The 19,112-nt window shown below is 39.1% G+C and overlaps 1 pseudogene; it reads left to right on the forward strand.

Annotated features, from left to right (window-relative positions):
• The first annotated feature begins 1,185 nt into the window (after positions 1-1,185).
• The window catches only part of LOC130045519 (ER membrane protein complex subunit 4-like), a 72,280-nt pseudogene continuing 54,353 nt past the window's right edge, over positions 1,186-19,112 (forward strand).

A 19,112-nucleotide genomic window follows, 5' to 3' on the forward strand; every position in this document is an offset into this window, starting at 1 on the left:
ATGTTATCTTTGCATTTGCATAGAATGTCCTTGCTGTTCCAGGCTATGCTTAAAATTTCTTTTGACGTCTTCTGAGCACTTGTATATTTCACCTTATATTTCACTAGCATCTCTATATATCTCTCTTCATAATCTGGTATTTCTTATGTTTGGTTTTTGTGTCACACTTGGTGGTGTTCAGAATTTTCTCCTGGATCTGTGCCTATGGATCACTCCTGATGTGGCTCTTAGGACCATATGGGGTACCAGGAATCAAACCTTAGTTAGCTACTTGCAAGAAAAGCACACAGCCTCTTAAATCTTCTAGACCTAAGAATGTAAGAAAAGAAAATGAGTTGAGGATAAAATTAGTGAATTTTGAAAGCATATAATGTAAGACACAATAATAAAATTTAAAACTTATCTCCCAAGTTTTGGGATATGGAGGCAACATGGGATCATTGGTGGAGGGATGGGGTCTTGACGTGGTGGGATTGTATTCTTGAAACCCTTTTATAAACAACATTGTAAATCACAATGTTTTAATACAAAATAAACTTATTTTGAAAATCAGTGACAGGGTGGCAGCAACGCATATGGTCCCCTGAGCCCTATCTTGAGTGAATATAGATCACAGAGTCCAGAGTAACCCTGAGCACTGCCAGATGTGGCCCCAAAACTAACACCAAAAAAATCAGTAACAATAATCAACAAACTTTTCTGTAATTACCTATGGTTTGGTGCTAATAACTAGTACAATGACATTCATTTGAATAAGGCTACTTTGTGACCTATTGGAATGTAGCTAATAAAATCACACAAAATATTTTTATTCTACTATGCTTAGGATGATGATAGATTAGACCTCCAACTCAGACTTCATAAGGGCATAGCCAAGCTATCATCACATGCTTATGTCACTAGTAATTTTAGTGGATAAGTACTGTTTAGTATGAAATATCTATAAAATATATTTATAAGGAACTGCTCTGCTACATACAAAACCCTGACTCAGAAGCAGGTCATTAACAAATGGTTTAGCACCAGGTGCCCCACGAACTACAAATGTGCGTTGCATGACAGGAGAGGGGACAGCAGCCATGAGGGATGCACCCTAGTTCCCAAGACAAGCAGCTCTCCGCCCTGGACCCTGGTCCCGACGTGCAGTGGGGGACACACAGGCGAAGGTGTGGCCCGTAGGCGGGAATGGCGGAGGACCGGCTAGCTGGGGCCCACCAAAGTTCCCACGGCGCTGATGTATCTTCCGGGAGGGCTGACTTTCAACAGTTCACAATAGACCTCCACTACCTCCACTACCTAGCTGCCACCACACTCCAGGACACTTTCTGGATGCTCGGGCCGAGACTCACGCATGAGTGAAGACCCACAGAACCAGGTAAGCAGAACTTTAAACTCCAGGCTCAACGGACCCAGGAACAGAGATCTTTTGAATGCTCCCACCAACCACAGGTGACCAAGCCACTAAAACCAGGAACCTCACCCTACTCTGCCCTGTCTGCTTCCACCAAATGCTGGAGACCCAGGGATTCAATACAGAAGACCCACCCTACTGGTACAGATAAATACCTCATCTGTAGACCCCCACTAACTCCACTACCTCCACTACCCAGCTGCCGGCATGCGTCAGGACACTTTCCAAACCGTGTCACAAAACAACATAAGCGGAATTCTGAGAACTAGGACTCCAGGCCCAATGGACACATCATAAGACACTTAATACTCATCTTTCAGGATTGATGCACAATATTTGATAGGGTTCAAATATGGAATGTAGCCTGCCCACAAGGCAGAGTCTGGCAAACTCCCCGTGGCGTACCAAATATGCCAAATACCAGTAACAATGATGGGTCTCATTCTCCTAAAGAGCCGTGAATATAATCTCAGGGCTAGGATGAAAGAGACGTTACTGGGGCCTGCTCGAGGCAATCGAGGATTAACAGGATGATGAAATGAAATGAAAATGAAAAAAAAATATGGTTTGAACCATGGGAACACCTAGAAGGGCAATTAGAGACCATCCCAAAAGCCTCTATCCCTCTCGGAGAGCCTGGCAAGCTGCCGAGAGTAATTCGCCCGCACAGAAGAGCCTGGCAAACTATCCATGGCGTAATTGATATGCCAAAACCAGTAATTACAATGGGTCACTTTACCCTGACCCTGAAAGAGCCACCAATATGACGGCATTAAGAAGGATGAGAAAGGAGAGGCTTATAAAATCTCAAGGCTGAACTAGGCTGCCAAAACAAAGAAAGACAAAAATGACTGTGTGTACTTTCAAAGCACGTAGTCTGTCATTGGATGCATCCATCGAGGACCTGATGGTACAAGGGAGAAAGATCAAGTACAACGTCATTTGTCTGACCGAGACCAGGAGGCATCAATCACATCACACCATTTTCTACACTGGAGAAGAACTGTTCCTTGGAACATGTGACAAAAGAGGTGTCAGAGGTGTCGGTGTCTTTGTCAACACAAACTTGGACATAAGCATTGATTCATTTGAATGTCTAACAACCTGATTCAAACAATTACACTTGAATAGATGTGGCTCACTGCCGGCAGTATCTATCTTCATTGTCTATGCACCAACATCCAATTATGATGAAGGAGAAATTGAGAAGTTCTACATGGAGCTTCTATAAAGAAGACTACACCTTTTACAAGATCATTGTTGGTGATTTTAATGCTAAGGTAGGACCGAGAAGATCAGCTGAAGAACTCCACATTGGGACCCATAGTACGCATAGCCTAGAATGGAACAAACAGGGTGAGAGACTGTCTGTGTTCATCATGTCGACCAATACCATCCATGGTAACTCACAGCTTCAGAAGAACGAATCTAAACGTTGGACATGGGAGTCTCCCGGTGGACGGTTCCACAACGAAATTGACCACATCATATTCAATCAATGGTTTTGCCTAACCGATGTCACTGTTGTCCCAAAATTCCAAATGGGATCGGACCACTGTCTGCTTTGTGCAAAATTCTGCTTCACAGAGCAGGAGAAAGAGCTGCAAAGTTTAAGAAGAGAACTCCCAGAACAACCACCAACTGTGAGTTCTTTGGCACTATTGCGGCAACATGGGAAGATGTCGTCCTTGAAAACATTGATGAGGAATACAGTCAACTGGTTCAGCATCTCCACGATTGTGTGAGGAATGCCAAGAGAGAGATAGCCACACACACACACACACACACACACACACACACATACACACACACACAATGCCTGTCTTCGAAAATTCTTGGGCTTTTTCATCAACCTGGCTTGGCGCAAGCCTCTGGCAACTGCAAGAGAACATCTGAGCTTGCAAATAAGTGCAGAGAAGCGATAAAGGAAGAACTCAGAGAAGATGAGCAGTGCTGGCAGATGCAGCAGAAGTCAGGAAAAGCATTCACAACGCCCACCTGTCCTTCGCCACTACAAGACCGAGAAGACTGCCCTCTGATGTCCTGATGGATCTATCACATCTTCCAGAAGAGCAATGGAGCAAATTATCCATGACTTCTACTCAGATCTCTTTGATAGCCACATTCACCTGCCCACATACTGAATTCCACAGGATGGATATGTTGTTTCCAACATTCTCCCTTCCGAAATCCAACATGCCATTTCATCGGTAAAGAAGCAAACAGCACCTGGCTCAGACAAGGTCACACCCAAACACCTGAAGAATCTGCCATCGGTACTCTTCAATATACTGGCTCGGCTCCTCACATGCTACCAGTCTGAATGCAAGTTTCAATCCTAGTGGAAAACCAGCAGGACTGTACTACTGTACAAGAAGAGAGACATTCACTACATTGGCAAGTATTGCCCCATCTGCCTAATGTTTCTCATCTACAAGCTGTTCACTCGAGTCATCCTGAATAGGATTGGCAGAACTCTAGATGAAGAACAACCATGTGAGCAAGCCTGATTCTACAAAGGACTGAGCACGATTGACCATGTCCACGTGATAACCAAGCAAATTGAGGTTTCTCGGGAGTTCGAGATGCAACTCTGTCTAATGTTCATTGATTTAAAGAAGCCTTTTGATTCTGTTGACACTGAAGCGGTCATCGAAGCCCTAGCCAAACAGGGCATTCAAACTCAATACATCAGGATCCTGCGTGAGCTCTATTATGGATTCACTAGCAGGATCTACCATTCTACAAGGAAATGATCATCGATGTCAAGAGAGGGGTTCGGCAGTGTGATACCATCTCACCAAAACTCTTCAGTGCCACCCTCAAGAACGTCATTTGATGACTGGAATGGGAAGAAATGGGAGTGAAGATAGATGGTTGGCAACTACACCACCTCCTCTTTGCTGATGACATTGTTCTAATAACACCAAACATTGTTCTAATAACACCAAGCGGCACAAATACTGACCAACTTTGACCGTGAGTGTGGAATGGTCGAACTACAGCTGAATCTCATGAAGACAATGTTTATGAGAAACAATCTCATTCCTGATGGTCCATTTGCTCTCAACAGAACGAACATCTCTGCATGCAACATTTATGTGTACTTAGGTCGAGAAATCAAGATGACGAAACACTTGGCACCTGAGTTACACAGGCGGAAGAGAGCAGCTTGGTATGCCTTCAAGGGCGTCGAAGAAATAGCTAAGAGGATGAAAAACCTCCGGTTTCAGGCACATGTCCTCGATTTCACTGTTCTTCCTGCATTAACATACGCCTCAGAGATCTGATCCCTACAAAAACAGGATCAGAACACTATTCGGGTCTCCCAAAGAGGAGTGGAAAGGGCTATGATTGGAGTATCAAGCTTCACTCAAATGAGAAAGAATCCGGAGTTTGGACCTCTGCCGATGGTCAAGAATCAGGGACGCTCTCTCGTTTGCCGAGGCATCGAAAATCAGATGGGCTGGACACGTAATAAGATTTGGAGATGACCACTGGACTAGAGGCATTAGTGACTGGATTCCATGGAACGTCAAAAGATCATGTGGCCATCTACCTACAAGATGTCAGACTTCTTTGTCAAGACCCTGAACTATCGGTTTGAGGCTCTTCATGTTCCTAAAATGAACAGATGCCATTGGGCTACACTTGCACGTGACAGGGACGAATGGAGACATTACTGGCATCCGCTCGAGCAAATTGATGAGTAACGAGATGTCAAGTGATAGAGTGATCGGTCACGGTCACGGTCACGGTCCTCCCATTGTTCATCGATTTGCTCAAGCGGGCCTAGTAACATCTGCATTGGAGACTTTTTTGTTACTGTGTTTGGCATACGAATACATCACGGGTAGCTTGCCAGGCTCTGCCGTGCAGGCGAGATACTCTCGGTAGCTTGCAGGGCTCTCCGAGAGGGGCGGAGGAATCGAACTCCGGTCGGCCATGTTGGCTGCGTGCAAGGCAAATGCCCTACCGCTGTGCTATCACTCCTATTTAAAATATATATCTGCTGTTATATTCATGACTGAAATAATTAGTCATGAATATAATAGCAGATGATTTAATGCTTTTCTAAGTTCCTACAACTATTTCAGATTTTAGAAAAGAATCAACATAACAACAGATCCACTTTTTTTTATTAAAGAAAGTGTACCAAAGCTTAAGTGGTTTCATTGCTTTTGTAATCACTTGCCTAAACAATCTGCAAGGTGTTAGATATTACAAAACTATGGTTTTTGAATCCAACTTGGTGACTGACTCCATGATGTTTCTTGTGTTTAAATATTCTTTTATATACTCATTTGTCCACACTTTCAATTTGATTCTTTATTTCCCATCTCTTTGTTTCTTTTAACTATATTTTATATAATTTTTATAGATTATGTTAACTTACATTAATCTCTTTTGTTTGTCTCTACTGAGGTTTTGTATTTCATCATATTTTTCTCTTATGAATGTATTATTTTTGAATTTTACTCAATAACTTGATCATACTTAGAGTTTGTTATATTTCATATGACTTAGTTTTCTCTTTTTATTTTACATCATAAAATATTATCAATTAATTCTAGCATCCTATCTTTTCTTTTGTTTATAGTTTATAACATTTGGTTTCTTTTTGTGTTTTATTGTAATATTCGGCTATATGTTCATGATCTTTGACCCATTATCTCTTGCTAAGCAGAAAAGTGTAAGCAATCAGGGATGCAATGCAAGGAATTTTTGGGTGATGCAGAATTTTTTTAATTAAGATTTTAATTTTAAGTTTTAAGAATATTGAGAGATGTATTTTAACATATCTATTATGTTATCTTGAAAATTTTAGCATATTAAACCTTGTACATTTTTATATTCTTTGATTATGTGTAGAACACTCATAAATCCATGACTTGCATGCATTTTACAGAAGAAAAATTTTATGTTATTGGCTCGGCTAAGAATACTGTTTTAGTAAGGATGTTTTAAGGTACCACATTAGTGATTTTTTTTTCTTGCTTAGATGAGGGTACCCAGCAGTGGTCAGGGTCTACACCTGGTTCTGAGCTCCATGATCACTCCTGGCCAGTTCCAGGGACTATATGTGGTGACAGGGATCTATCAAGTCCGGGGCAACCACAAACAAGGCAAGTTCTCTAGGCTAGAGTGTTAGCACAGTGGGTAGGGTGTTTGCTTTGCACAGAGCCAACCTGGGTTCGATTCCCAGCATCCCATATAGTCCACCAAGTACCACCAGGAGTCATTCCTGAGTGAAGAGCCAGGAATAACCCCTGTGAATCGGATCGCCAGGTGTGACCCAAAAAGCAAAAAAAAAAAACAACAAAAAAGGCAATTTCCCTACTTGTTATATTATTGCTCTGGCCCCCACATTAGTGATTAAAAAAATACATTCAAAATTCTTGCCTGAACACTAAAAGAAACACTATGCGAAACTGAGTAGTGTGTGATATGTTTGCCTCAAGGATTTAGAATTAGTGATAATAAAAATAATTGCATCAAATTTATTTAGGTTATATTAAGATAGTGTACAATTTAAATCAATGCAGAAAAATACATATATACATTCACATATACACATAGCTATTCTATGAACTATATTATATATGTCACTGTCCTCCCGTTCATCGATTTGCTCGAGCGGGCCCAGTAACGTCTCCATTGGAGACTTTGTTGTTACTGTGTTTGGCATATCAAATACACCACAAGTAGCTTGCCAGGCTCTGCTGTGCGGGCGAGATACTCTCGATAGCTTGCCGGGCTCTCTGAGAGGGGCAGAGGAATCGAACTCGGGTCGGCCATGTTGGCTGCGTGTAAGGCAGAGGCCCTACCGCTGTGCTATCGTTCCAGCCCATGAACTAGTATATTTAATATTTTAAGTATAAATAATTAAGTAATGCAGTAAGTAGTCAATAAATAGGAAGACAAAAATGAATCGATGAAAAAAATATTTTAATTTAGGATTTCTTAACTGCAGTATTTCAGTATATAAATGGCAAAACATAGAAATTAAGTAGTTATTCCATAGGCTGACATGAGAAAGAGTACAGTGGGTGTGGTGTTTTCCTTACATGTGGCTGACCAGACTTCAATCCCTTGCACCCCATATAGTCTTCTGAACATACAGTAGTAATAATTTCTAAGTACAGAGGCAGAAGTAACCTTTTAGCATAGCTGAGTACTACCCCAAAACAAAAATAAATAAATTAAAAATGAATTAATAGTCCTTTATTTCAGGAACAAGTTCATGACTTAAAATTTCAGAATTCTGGCAATTTTACAGTCACTTTATTATCTACTTTTTCTTAATTTAATAAGCTAAAATCTGTTGGTTAAATAAAAGGAGTGGATGACAAGTATCACCTTCATATGAGATAGTGCATAAGAATGTTGCATAATCAAATTATTTTCAGAGTATAAGTAGCATCCTTAAAACAATCCTCCTCCTCCCAAGACTTTAATGAAAGATATCCAAAATTATTTTTCATGCTATCTTTAATGTTCTTAAAGTCGTTGCTGTTTTATCACAATTCCACATTTAACCACTTAACCTCAGAATATAGGGTTAAAATCAACAGAACTTTCAAAGAAATCATCACAAATGAGTAGTGATAACACACACACTCACACACAAGTTTGTGATAGAAAATGTGTACAGTTTAGGATCCAAAGGGCAGCAGAAAAGCATCAGCAATCATTGAGAGATTACTCAAAAACTTGTATTTGCACTATGAGAATGCAGTTTTGGGAAAAATTAACTCTACTAGCAGAAGTTAGTAGGAGTTTCCACAAAAAAGAAAATTGGATCCTCCCAGGATGGGAGACGCATTCTGAAAGTAGACTATAGACCGAACATGATTGCCACTCAATGCCTCTTTTGCAAACCACAGCACCCCAAAGGAGAGAGAGAACAAAAGGGAATGACCTGCCACAGAGGCAGGGGGGTGGGGAGGATTGGGGGTGGGAGGGATACTGGGATCAGTGGTGGTGAAAAATAGGCATTGGTGGAGGAATGGGTTCTCGATAATTGTATAATTGAAACCCAAGCACAAAATGTGTAAGTCTACAACTTTACCTCATGGTGTTTCACTAATAAAAAATTTTTAAAAAATAAAAAAAAGAAAATAACTAATGAAAATGGGACAAAAGTGATATTATTTTGGAAAGATAATTGCCTTGTATGTGTCCAACCTGGGTTCAAACCTCAGCATCCACATGTATACCCCTGTGTACCACTAGTAGTAATCCCAGATAGTAGAGGTAGCAGTAATCCCTGATAAGGCTTAAACACAGCTGGGTATGTCCCTCCACTAGCCTCCATTAGAGAGGAGAAGGAGGAGGAGGAGGAGGAGGAGGAGGAGGAGGAGGAGGAGGAGGAGGAGGAGGAGGATGAGGAGAAGGAGGAGGAGGAGGAGGAGAAGAAGGAGGAGAAGAAGAAGAAGAAGAAGAAGAAGAAGAAGAAGAAGAAGAAGAAGAAGAAGAAGAAGAAGAAGAAGAAGAAGAAGAAGAAGAAGAAGAAGAAGAAGAAGAAGAAGAAGAAACACTTGAAAGCAGAAGTGGACAAAATGCTGCAGTGAAAATATGTAATTCAAGATAAGAATAAGTAAAAGATGGCTTGGAACATTGCTAAAAGTTTTATAGCAACTACTTTGCATGCAGGAGTTCTTGGTTGAGTCAGTGGCACTGCATGATCCCCTGTGCAATGCTGGGAGAATCCATGACTAAAGTGTGTGCGTGTGTGTGTGTGTGTGTGTGTGTGTGTGTGTGTGTGTGTGTGTAAATACAAGAAAACATGGAGAAATCATCAATGTGGCTGGAACATAGTGGAATGCAGAAAGGAATGAACAAATAACTTAGACATACAGTTAGGAAAGAAGCACCTGAAAATGTAACTCTTTTTTCAGGAATATAATTTAAATCATTGGAAAACACTTCATCTGTCATGTGCTACCTGTTAAATTTTATAGAAATGAGAAGGAAGCATCCAGTAGTTATCCAGAGAAAAGGGAAATATAGATATTTTCCTTGTTAGCATTAAATTAAAACTTTGTGACAGAGCTACAGGAAATGCTGCATCAGGAAAGAGATATTAGACCTATTATGTAAGTGAAATTTCTCTGTCACATGGCAAGTATTGACAGATGGTGGTATAAAACACCCTTATAGCATTCTTAACTGAGGAATTTAATACAAGGCCTTTGTTAGAAATCAGTAAAATTTCAGACACAAGGCCAGGATCTCCAGGGAACAATTAACAGTTGCAACAAAATCTGAGAAATTCTAGCATACCAGACCAATAAAGCCTACATGAGAAATAAAGCATAAGCAGAAATATATTCCATCAGAGGATTTTATCTTAGACTGTCTGAAAGCAGGATCTGCCACATTTTTGAGGATCAATCAAACATTTTGGTTTTTGGCCAATCCACAATCTCTCACTCTCCAGTGCAGACTGAGTGATTTTACATATCTACAGTGAGACCAACCAGCTGGCTGCTCAAAGCCACATTCTTTGAAGCAACCACAATTGTCACTACCCAGTTCCCTTTATATGCCCCGTTTTTATACCATAGTGGCCAGTGTTTGAGCCCACATACTAATTTCTGATTTTATTCTTCATGTTTGTTAGTTTTCATTTCATTCCCCTTGCCCTATAATATAGTTCACGTTTATCTCTTCTATTCTAAACTCTGGATCCTGGCATTTCCTTGTTCCCTCCAATCCCGCCTGCTCCCCCATCCCCCCCACCCCCTGCAACACACTCACAGAGTCACAAACAGAAGTCAGTGCTGCTTTGTCTCCTTTCTCTAGTGTGGCTGCTATCCTCTCCCCTCAGTGAAAATCCCCTTCCAATACTGTCAGCTCTCTAAATCTTGAAAGTACATGTTCATGTGAGTGTACTTGCCACTATAATTTTAAGGTAATAGCCAAGCTTTCTAATTTTTTTCTATTTATATTTTCTTTTCATGAGAATGTAAATCCTAAATAATTGAAAAAATTAACTATGATCTTTAATATTCTACAGAAACAGTTTATATATGATTTTTCAAAAGTAGTGCATCTAGCTAACCTTAAGACTTGGCATAAAATGTGATTTTTTTTACCCATTCTGGAAGCCTGTATGAAATCTGCCTATAATTATAAACATAATAACAAACCTAGTCATGGCAGTTTTTAAAATTGGTTGCTATAAAAATCTATGACCTACATGCAAAATAAACATATTTTAATAAAATGTCACCAAATTATAGTGTTCTAAGGGTTTTGGAGCTTAGTTCTTACAATGTTGCAGGTGCAAAAACCAGACCCAAGATTAATCTTTTAGCAAAGAGCAGATCTCTCCTCTGTGTTCCTTGTTCATTTCACTTTGCATTTGGGGATTTTGTTCACTTTGCCCTCATGATGGGGATTTTGTTCACTTTGCCCTCATGACTGACCCTATCTTAAAAATTGTGGGTAAAACCCATGATGCTGAAAAGACTTGTCTTATTTATACACAGATACTTTTGCTTTTGTTTTAGAAGTGGGGAGCAACTAGAATTTTTGTAATGATTCTGTGAATGTTCATTTCTGTGTGCGGTGATCTCAGTGAACTTGTTACATACTAACTGTTGATCTGATTTCTCTGCACTATTCTACACCCACATACAGAGACAACAAAGTAACAGGAGGAAATGGTAAGATAATGGATCAGAGTCTGCTTTCTGCATGGGGTAACATGGGCTTTTTTATTACAAGAATACATTTTACACAGTTGGATAGAGGGAATCTCTCCTTTGGAGTGACTGTGTATCATCTTTGCATTTGGATATTGTACTTAAGCATCGTTTCTTCATTCTTTTCTTCCTTCAACAAAACTTTATTAACCACTATAACAAGCACATGCAAAGTATTGGGGAAATAAAAAAATAATAAAACTATATTATCAGTTTTTCAAGAGGTCTCTAAGAGACTGTTTAAAACTAGACATTAATAGAAGGGAGTGCATGTTATAGTAGTACATCTGCACTAGAGATGTATAAGGAGGGGGTGAAATTTTAAAAGTTTAAGAGAAGTATCCCTAGGATTCTAACACCTGAACTAAGAGAGCCAAGAATGTTAGGAATGATCTCAGTAATGAACTGCATTATCAGAGAGACCATGTGGACAATGGAAATGATTTTTTAAATAGTGTATGACAGCTCTTTCACAGAAAACAATGATTCTTTCTTTGGAGGCCAACAGCACCAAAGAGAAATGTCATTCCTGGAACATGTTGGTGTTATTCTCATCAAACTAGATTGTTTTAAAATTTTAATTAAAAGTAAAACTTGTAATATGTCAATGGCTTAAAAAAGGTATTCATTCAAACATAATAAAATAACCATAAGTAATAAAAAGAAATAGAAATTAAATGAAAAAAATATGTTAAAATTTATACAAGTCTTAGCAAGGGCAATTGCATTTTTCATTTTGCAACTATAATGCATGGTGGGCATTGATCTTCCAAACTTGGAGTAGCTGAAAAAGAATGTTTGAGAAATTCCTGAGTTCCTTTTAATGTGGAATAAATTAAATTGGTCATGTAATTGATTGGAACGCTGTCACCTGTGCCCTATATGATTTCAAAGAAAGTTTAAATGTGCTGTTTCCTTATATTCTGAAAATGGAGGAAATAATATGGCAAACTCAGGCAAATATTTCAGCTTGAACCAACTGTGATATTCTGAAATCATATTTTGGACAATGGATTGAAAAATGATCAAACAGTTTTGCATTCTTAAAGGTTAATTTAAACTAAATACTGGATATGTAAATAATGTCAAACAAATTAAATGCAAATGTGAATAAAGAAAGGTAATAAAAAATAACTGAAAATGCTTTTCAGAATTAGTTCACTGTGTCTAACACATTTGAACAAAACTTGTCTCCTGTTCAAATAAGAGAAAATGTCTCTAACTTAGGTTTTCTAAGAAAATCTCTTGGCAAGCCAGAAAGACTGTAGGGGGTGAAGGGGGAGACACAAAGTTATTGTCTTCTTGCTGCTCACCTGTTTTTGATCCCCGACATTGCATATGGCCCATGTACTAACAACAGGAGTCACCTCTTAGCATACAGCCAACAGTATGTACTGAACATTGAGTGTTCTGCTCCCTCCTTCATGTCTCTTATAGTTGTAGTTTGATACACTCATTGAAATTACTTTTTGAGCAAAAAATACGTTGCTTGAGCAGCCTAACTGACAGAGTCTAGATATCAAGTTTTGAAGGCCAACAAAGCAAAAATTTCACTTCTGCATATCCACATTTGTTTGCTAAAGTAAAATATACAATTTATATTGTTTTACAACTTATGAGTTTTAAAATTTGTGAAAAATGGGAACCGAGGAACCATTGTCTCTGCAAGAATGAGATAACAGCATTGGACAGCAGTGCAGAGGAAGAAATAATAAGTTACATTGGAGATTTAAGGAAACTTTAAAAGAAAATATCATAGTGTGGAAGTTGAGTTTTGAAAAGTGAAGAGCATGTTTGGTAGAAGTAGAGGAAATGTTGTTTTAGAACGGAAAGTTATATGAGCAGTCATGGATTTTTATGTTAAATGCATATTCTAAAGGAATTCTAACTGTGTAGTTGGAATACATGGTTGAAGGATGCCGCTCAAAGGGCAGACACAAAACTTGAAGTCTTCACTTCAAAGATGAACAGAACAGATTTACTTGCTCTGATTATCAGACCAGAGCACTTTCTGTTGTATCTGTGTGTTCTAAGAGAGTAAGGCTACTCCTCTAGTGAAGTACTGAACTGATATTCATTTTTAATTTGCTGGAACTATGTCTAAAATGCATTACTAGCTAAGTAGGTAAATTAGGTTGATGATGATGGATTCACATTTTATTATTACTTTCTATTGTCACAGAAAAGCCTATTTTAGTCCCTTACCTTGAGATCAGCTTTAGGTAGTGGGAGCATTCTTGACAAAGTAATAATTTGTTTCTGTTTTCTCCTGTATAAAATGGAGTAGACATAGCACCTGCATCACCAGCTGTGAGAGTAAGTGAGTTCATTCATTTCAGAAAGCTGGTCTAGAGCTTATGGTATAATATGTATGCTATTGTTGTCTCTATTTTGCTAGTTTGTCTGAAGATTGAAGAAGAGGGATGAGAAGTAAACAATATCACCAACATAAAGTATCACTTGATCACTTGACATCCCGTTACTCATAGATTTGCTTGAGTGGGCACCAGTAACATCTCCATTCATCCCTGTCACATGCTAATGTAGCCCAATGGCATCTGCTTGTTCTAGGAACACGAACAGCCTCAAACTGATCGTTCAGGGTCTTGATGAAGAAGTCTGACCATCTCGTTGGTGGGTGGCCACATGACATTTGACATCCCATGGAACCCAGTCAATAATGGCTCTAGTCCAGAAGTCCTCTCCAATTCTCATTATGTGTCCAGCCAATCTAATATTTGATGCCTTGGCAAACGGGACAGCATCCCTGATTCTTAACCATCCACGGAGGTCAGAACTCCAGATTCTTTCTCTCATTTGAGTGAAGCATGATACTCCAAGCATAGCTCTTTTGATTCCTCTTTAGAAGACCTGAAGAGCATTCTCTTCCTGTTTTAGTAGGGCCCAGGTCTCTGAGGCATATGTTAATGGAAGAAGAATAGTGGAATCGAAGAGATGTGCTCGGAGCTGGAGGTTCTTCATCCTCTTAGTTATTTCTTCGACGCTCTTGAGGGCGTTCCAAGCTGCTCTCTTCCTCCTGTGTAACTCAGGTGCCAGGTCATTCGTTGACTACTCAACCTACATACACATAACTGTTGCATTCGGAGATGGTCGTTCCATAGAGAGTGAATGGAGCATCAGGAATGAGGCTGTTTCTCATAAACATTGTGTTTGTGAGATTCAGCTGTAATCTGACCTTTCCACACTCATGATCAAAGTCGGCCAGCATTTGTGCTGCATGGCTGATGTTTGGTGTCATAAGAATGATGTCATCAGTGAAGCAGAGATGGCGTAGTTGCGACCGTCTATCTTCACTCCCATTCCTTCCCATTCCAGTTATTGCATGCTGTTCTTGAGGGTGGCAATGAAGAGTTTCGGTGAAATGGTATCAACCTGCTGAACCCCTCTCTTGACGTCAATGATCACCTCCCTGTAGAATGGTGAGATCCTGGCAGTGAATCTGCAGTAGAGCTCACGGAGGATCCTGATGTATTGAGTTTGAATGCACTGTTTGGCAAGGGCCTCGATGTCCGCATCAGTCTAAACAGAATCAAAGGCCTTCTTTAAATCAATGAACTTTAGACAGAGTGGCATCTTGAAATTCTGAGAAACCTCAATGAGCTTGCTTATCATGTGTATATGGTAGATTGTGCTAAATCCTTTTCAGAACCCAGCTTGCTCTCATGGTTGTCCTTCATCTAGTGTTCTGCCAATCCTATTCAGGATAACTCAAGTGAACAGCTTGTAGATGACAGATGACAGGCAGATAGGGCGATACTTGCTAATGTCGTGGATGTCTCCCTTCTTGTACAGTAGTACAGTCCTGCTGGTTTTCCATTGGGATGGAACCTTGCATTCAGACAGGTAGTGTGTGAAGAGCCAAGCCAGTATATTCATGAGTACTGATGGCAGGTTCTTCAGGTATTCGGATCTGACCTTGTCTGGGCAGGGTGTTGTTTGCTTCTTTATCGACTAAATGGCATGTCATTTTTCAGAAGGGAGAACTTTGGGAACAACATATCCATCCTGCGGAATTTGATATTTGGACAGGTGGACATTGCTATGGAAGAAACACGAGTAGAAATCATGGTTAATCTTTGCCATTGCCCTTCTGGGAGATTTGTTAGATCCATCAGGACATCGGAGGGCAGTCATCTTGGTCTTGTTGTTGGCAAAGGACAGGCGGGCGTTGTGAATGCTTTTATCAGCTTCTGCCACATCTGCCAGCACTGCTGCTCTTCTCTCTTTGAGGTCTTCCTTGATCGCTTCTCTGCACTGCTTTGTGAACTCAGACATGTGCGCCAAGCCACATGAGCTCAATAGTTTTCAAAGACAAACATCTTTTTGTGGCTATCTCTCTCTCCGGCTTTTCTCACAAAATCATGCAGGTGTTGAACCAGTCGATCATATTCCTCATCAATGTTGTCAACGACAGCATCTTCTCATGTTGCAGCAATAGTGCCAAAGAGCTCCCAGTTGGTGGTCATTCTGGGAGTTCTCTTCTTAAACTTTGCAGCCCTTTCTCCCCATTCTGTGAAGTAGAATTTTACATGAAGGAGACGGTGTTCCAATCCCATTTGGAATTTTGGGACAATAGCAACATCAGTCAGGCAAGATCATTGGTTGAATACGATGTGGTCAGTGCCATTGTGGAACCGTCCACCAGGAGACTCCCATACCCAATGTTTAGATTCGGCCTTCTGGAACTGTGAGTTACCATGGATAGTCTTGGTTGACATAATGAACTCGGACAATCTCTCACCCTGTTTGTTCTATTATAGGCCATGGGTCCCAAAGTGGAGTTTTTTGGCTGAAATTCTTGGTCCTATCTTGGCATTAAAATTACCGACAATGATCTTGTAGTAGGTGTGGTCTACTTTATAGAACTTTGCCATCTCCGTGTAGAACTTCTCAATTTCTCCTTCATTGTAATTGGATGTTGGTGCGTAGACAATGAAAATAGAAACTGCTTTCAGTGAGCTACATCTATTTGAGTGTTATTGTCTGATTTGGGTTGTTAGACATTCGAATGAATCAATGTTTATAGCCAAGTTCATGTTGACAAGAACACCAACACCACCGACGCCTCTTTTGTCACATTTTCCAAGGAACACTTCTTCCCCAGTGTCAAATATGGTGTGTTGTGATTGGTGCCTTCTTATCTTGACCAGAACAATGATGTTGTACTTGATCTTTTGCGCTTGAACCATCAAGTCCTCAATGGATGCATCCAATGCCTGTGTACGTGCATTGAAAATATAGACAGCCATTTTTGTCCTTCTTCATTTTGGCAGCCTAGGTCGGCCTTTAGATTTTATCAGCCTCTCCTTCCTCATCCTTCTTAATGCTACCATATTGGTGGCTCTTTCAGGGTCATGGGAATGAGACCCACTGTATTTACTGGTTTTGGCATATACACCACGAATAACTTGCCAGGCTCTGCCGTGTGGGCAGAATGCTCTCGCTAGCTTGCCAGGCTCTCCGAGAGGAATAGAGGCATTTAGGGCAGCCTATAATCATCCTTGCAGGTGTTCCCATGGTTCATACCATATTTCAACACATTCAAATATGGTGCAGTAATCTTGTATTAAGTGTTTTATGATGCAAGGGTTTCTGCAATGCGGCCGTGCGGTCCAGAAAGTGTCCTGAAGCGTGTCAGCAGCTGAATAGTGGAGGTAGTGGAGGTAATGGAGGTCTGCCCGGCTGCAAGGAGCATAAACTATTATATATATGAGGTGTAAATAGGAATTTGGAGTAGAAAAAAGTAGAGGAGGTGTAAATCATTGGAGGACCCTTTAGGAATGTGAGTTACTAGAAATGTGGATGAGAAATTCTGGCGAGTTCTAAAAAGCCTAAGAAATTTTTAAAAAAGTGAATTTTGTAGGTTGGAGAGATGTTGGTAGGCACTTTCCTTGCATACTGCTGATATCTATTGATCCCTGGCTTTACATAGTTTCCCTCAACATTGTAAGGAATGACCTGAGAGTAGAGTCATATGTAAGCCTGAGCACCACTATGGGTGACTCCCAAATCCTCCCTAAACTCTATTTTTATATTTTTGATTTCTCATTATTAATTTCCAAATAAAAACTAGAAACCAACTTTACAGTACTACTTTTAAGATTTGTAGAAGCTTCAGAGAGGGCTTGGGATTCAGAAATTCACTGTGCATAAATTAGGGTAGAGTACTAAAAGACTTGGCCAGAAATAAAGGGACATTGTAACCCTTGCTGTGTGCTTTACACTTCCCAGAAGATCCAAACATTTTCATCCAAACAACCATTTGTTGAGTCTCTCAATTTGGAACTCCACAACTAATGTGAAACATAAAATGTTTGCTTAATAATTCTTAGAGTTTTGTTTTCCTTTGGTTCCTATATTGATATTTTTTATTGTTGTTCTGTGGCTCCACAACACATAATCAATTGTATTAGTGTGCTTCAGACTACATTTTATAGTATGATATTTACTTGAAACATTATTCTTAGGTTTTAAGGGACCCAGAATGGCTCAGTGGTGGAAGATTTTGACTCTTTGATGCTGAAGTAGCACTGTACACCAAAAGCAGGAGCCTTACTATTATTGTAAATGATATTATCTCTGTCATAATAAATAAAATTGAAAAAAAAACAAATAAGTAGTTACAGATTAACCAAATATATGAAAAAAGTTTCTTGAAATCACTTTGGGATTCTTTCAAATTTTATTATTATGAGTCTTAATGGGAAGCACATTTCACTGGATATGAAGAGATCTTGCATTAACTAGAATACTTAATTGTATTATAATTTCCTTTCCTCTAAACAAAGCTCATTCTTATACCACCATCATTAAATTAATTAAATATATCTGTGTATCTAGTATAATGTGAAGAACATAGCTAAAATCAGAGCAAATATGATTTTTTTGGGGGGGGGATCACACCCACAGCGATATCCTGGTTGTACTCAGGGATCTCTTCTGGTGGGCTTGATGGACCATATTGGTGCCAAAGATCAAACCTGGATTGGCTTCATGCAAGACAATTGCCCTACACACCACACTATCACTCAAGCTCTACAATATGAATTCTTTAAATAAACACTTCTTTATCATTTATTACTAAAAGTACTGCAACAATGCTGAGGGGACACGTGATAAGGAAACTTATTTCTATTGTAATGTGGTAGAGAGACAGATACATACATATACAATAAAATAGTTAAATTTATCTAACTGCATGCAAAAAATAAGCAAATACATGAATAGCTTAGTATGTTTTAGACATATGATAATTTTTCAGAAGAAATCATAAGGTTAAGAATCTATTATTTAAGTGTAATCCAGATCATAATTTGTATATTTTTAAATTTTTCTGCTCATCTCTGACATACTTGTTATTTGGCTTGCAAGATCTCAAGGCATTTTTGATGGGTCAAAAATATAATAAGTTATAATCAATTTGCTACAAACACATATAACTTAAATCAATCTTCACACACTCCAAATTTGATTAATTATTTTACCTTGGAAATATAAATAATTTAAAAGTGGGGTAATGCAAGGCATTTGGTTTCAGTTAGTTGAGATTCATGACAACATTGTCAAAGAAAATGTCTGCTTTGTAAGTTGCAATGTTTCAAATATTGAAACTTGGCTAATGTCTAAATCTATGCACATATTATTATTATTATCATTATTATTATTTTGTTAGAAAAATATAAACTAGAATCAACTAAATAACCGTTTTATTACCTGAATTGTCCTCTTTTCTTGTTGTATAATAAGGTTACTCAATTTTTGGAACTATTTTTCCTAAGTAACTATTTTACCTACACTTTTTCTAAAAACATTTTATTCTTAAAAGGTTTTTTGAAGGAAAATGGAAAAAATGCCTAAAAGATGTTTGGTGTAATCTGTTTTAATTTATCTGAGGATCTACATAGTAGAAAGTCATAAAAAAAGAGAGTTGACTTTTCTGATATTAGTTAGTCGGCCTGTTTTGAGAC

The sequence above is a fragment of the Sorex fumeus genome, unplaced genomic scaffold, assembly GCF_029834395.1.
Source record: "Sorex fumeus unplaced genomic scaffold, SorFum_2.1 ptg000128l, whole genome shotgun sequence".
Taxonomy (NCBI): domain Eukaryota; kingdom Metazoa; phylum Chordata; class Mammalia; order Eulipotyphla; family Soricidae; genus Sorex; species Sorex fumeus.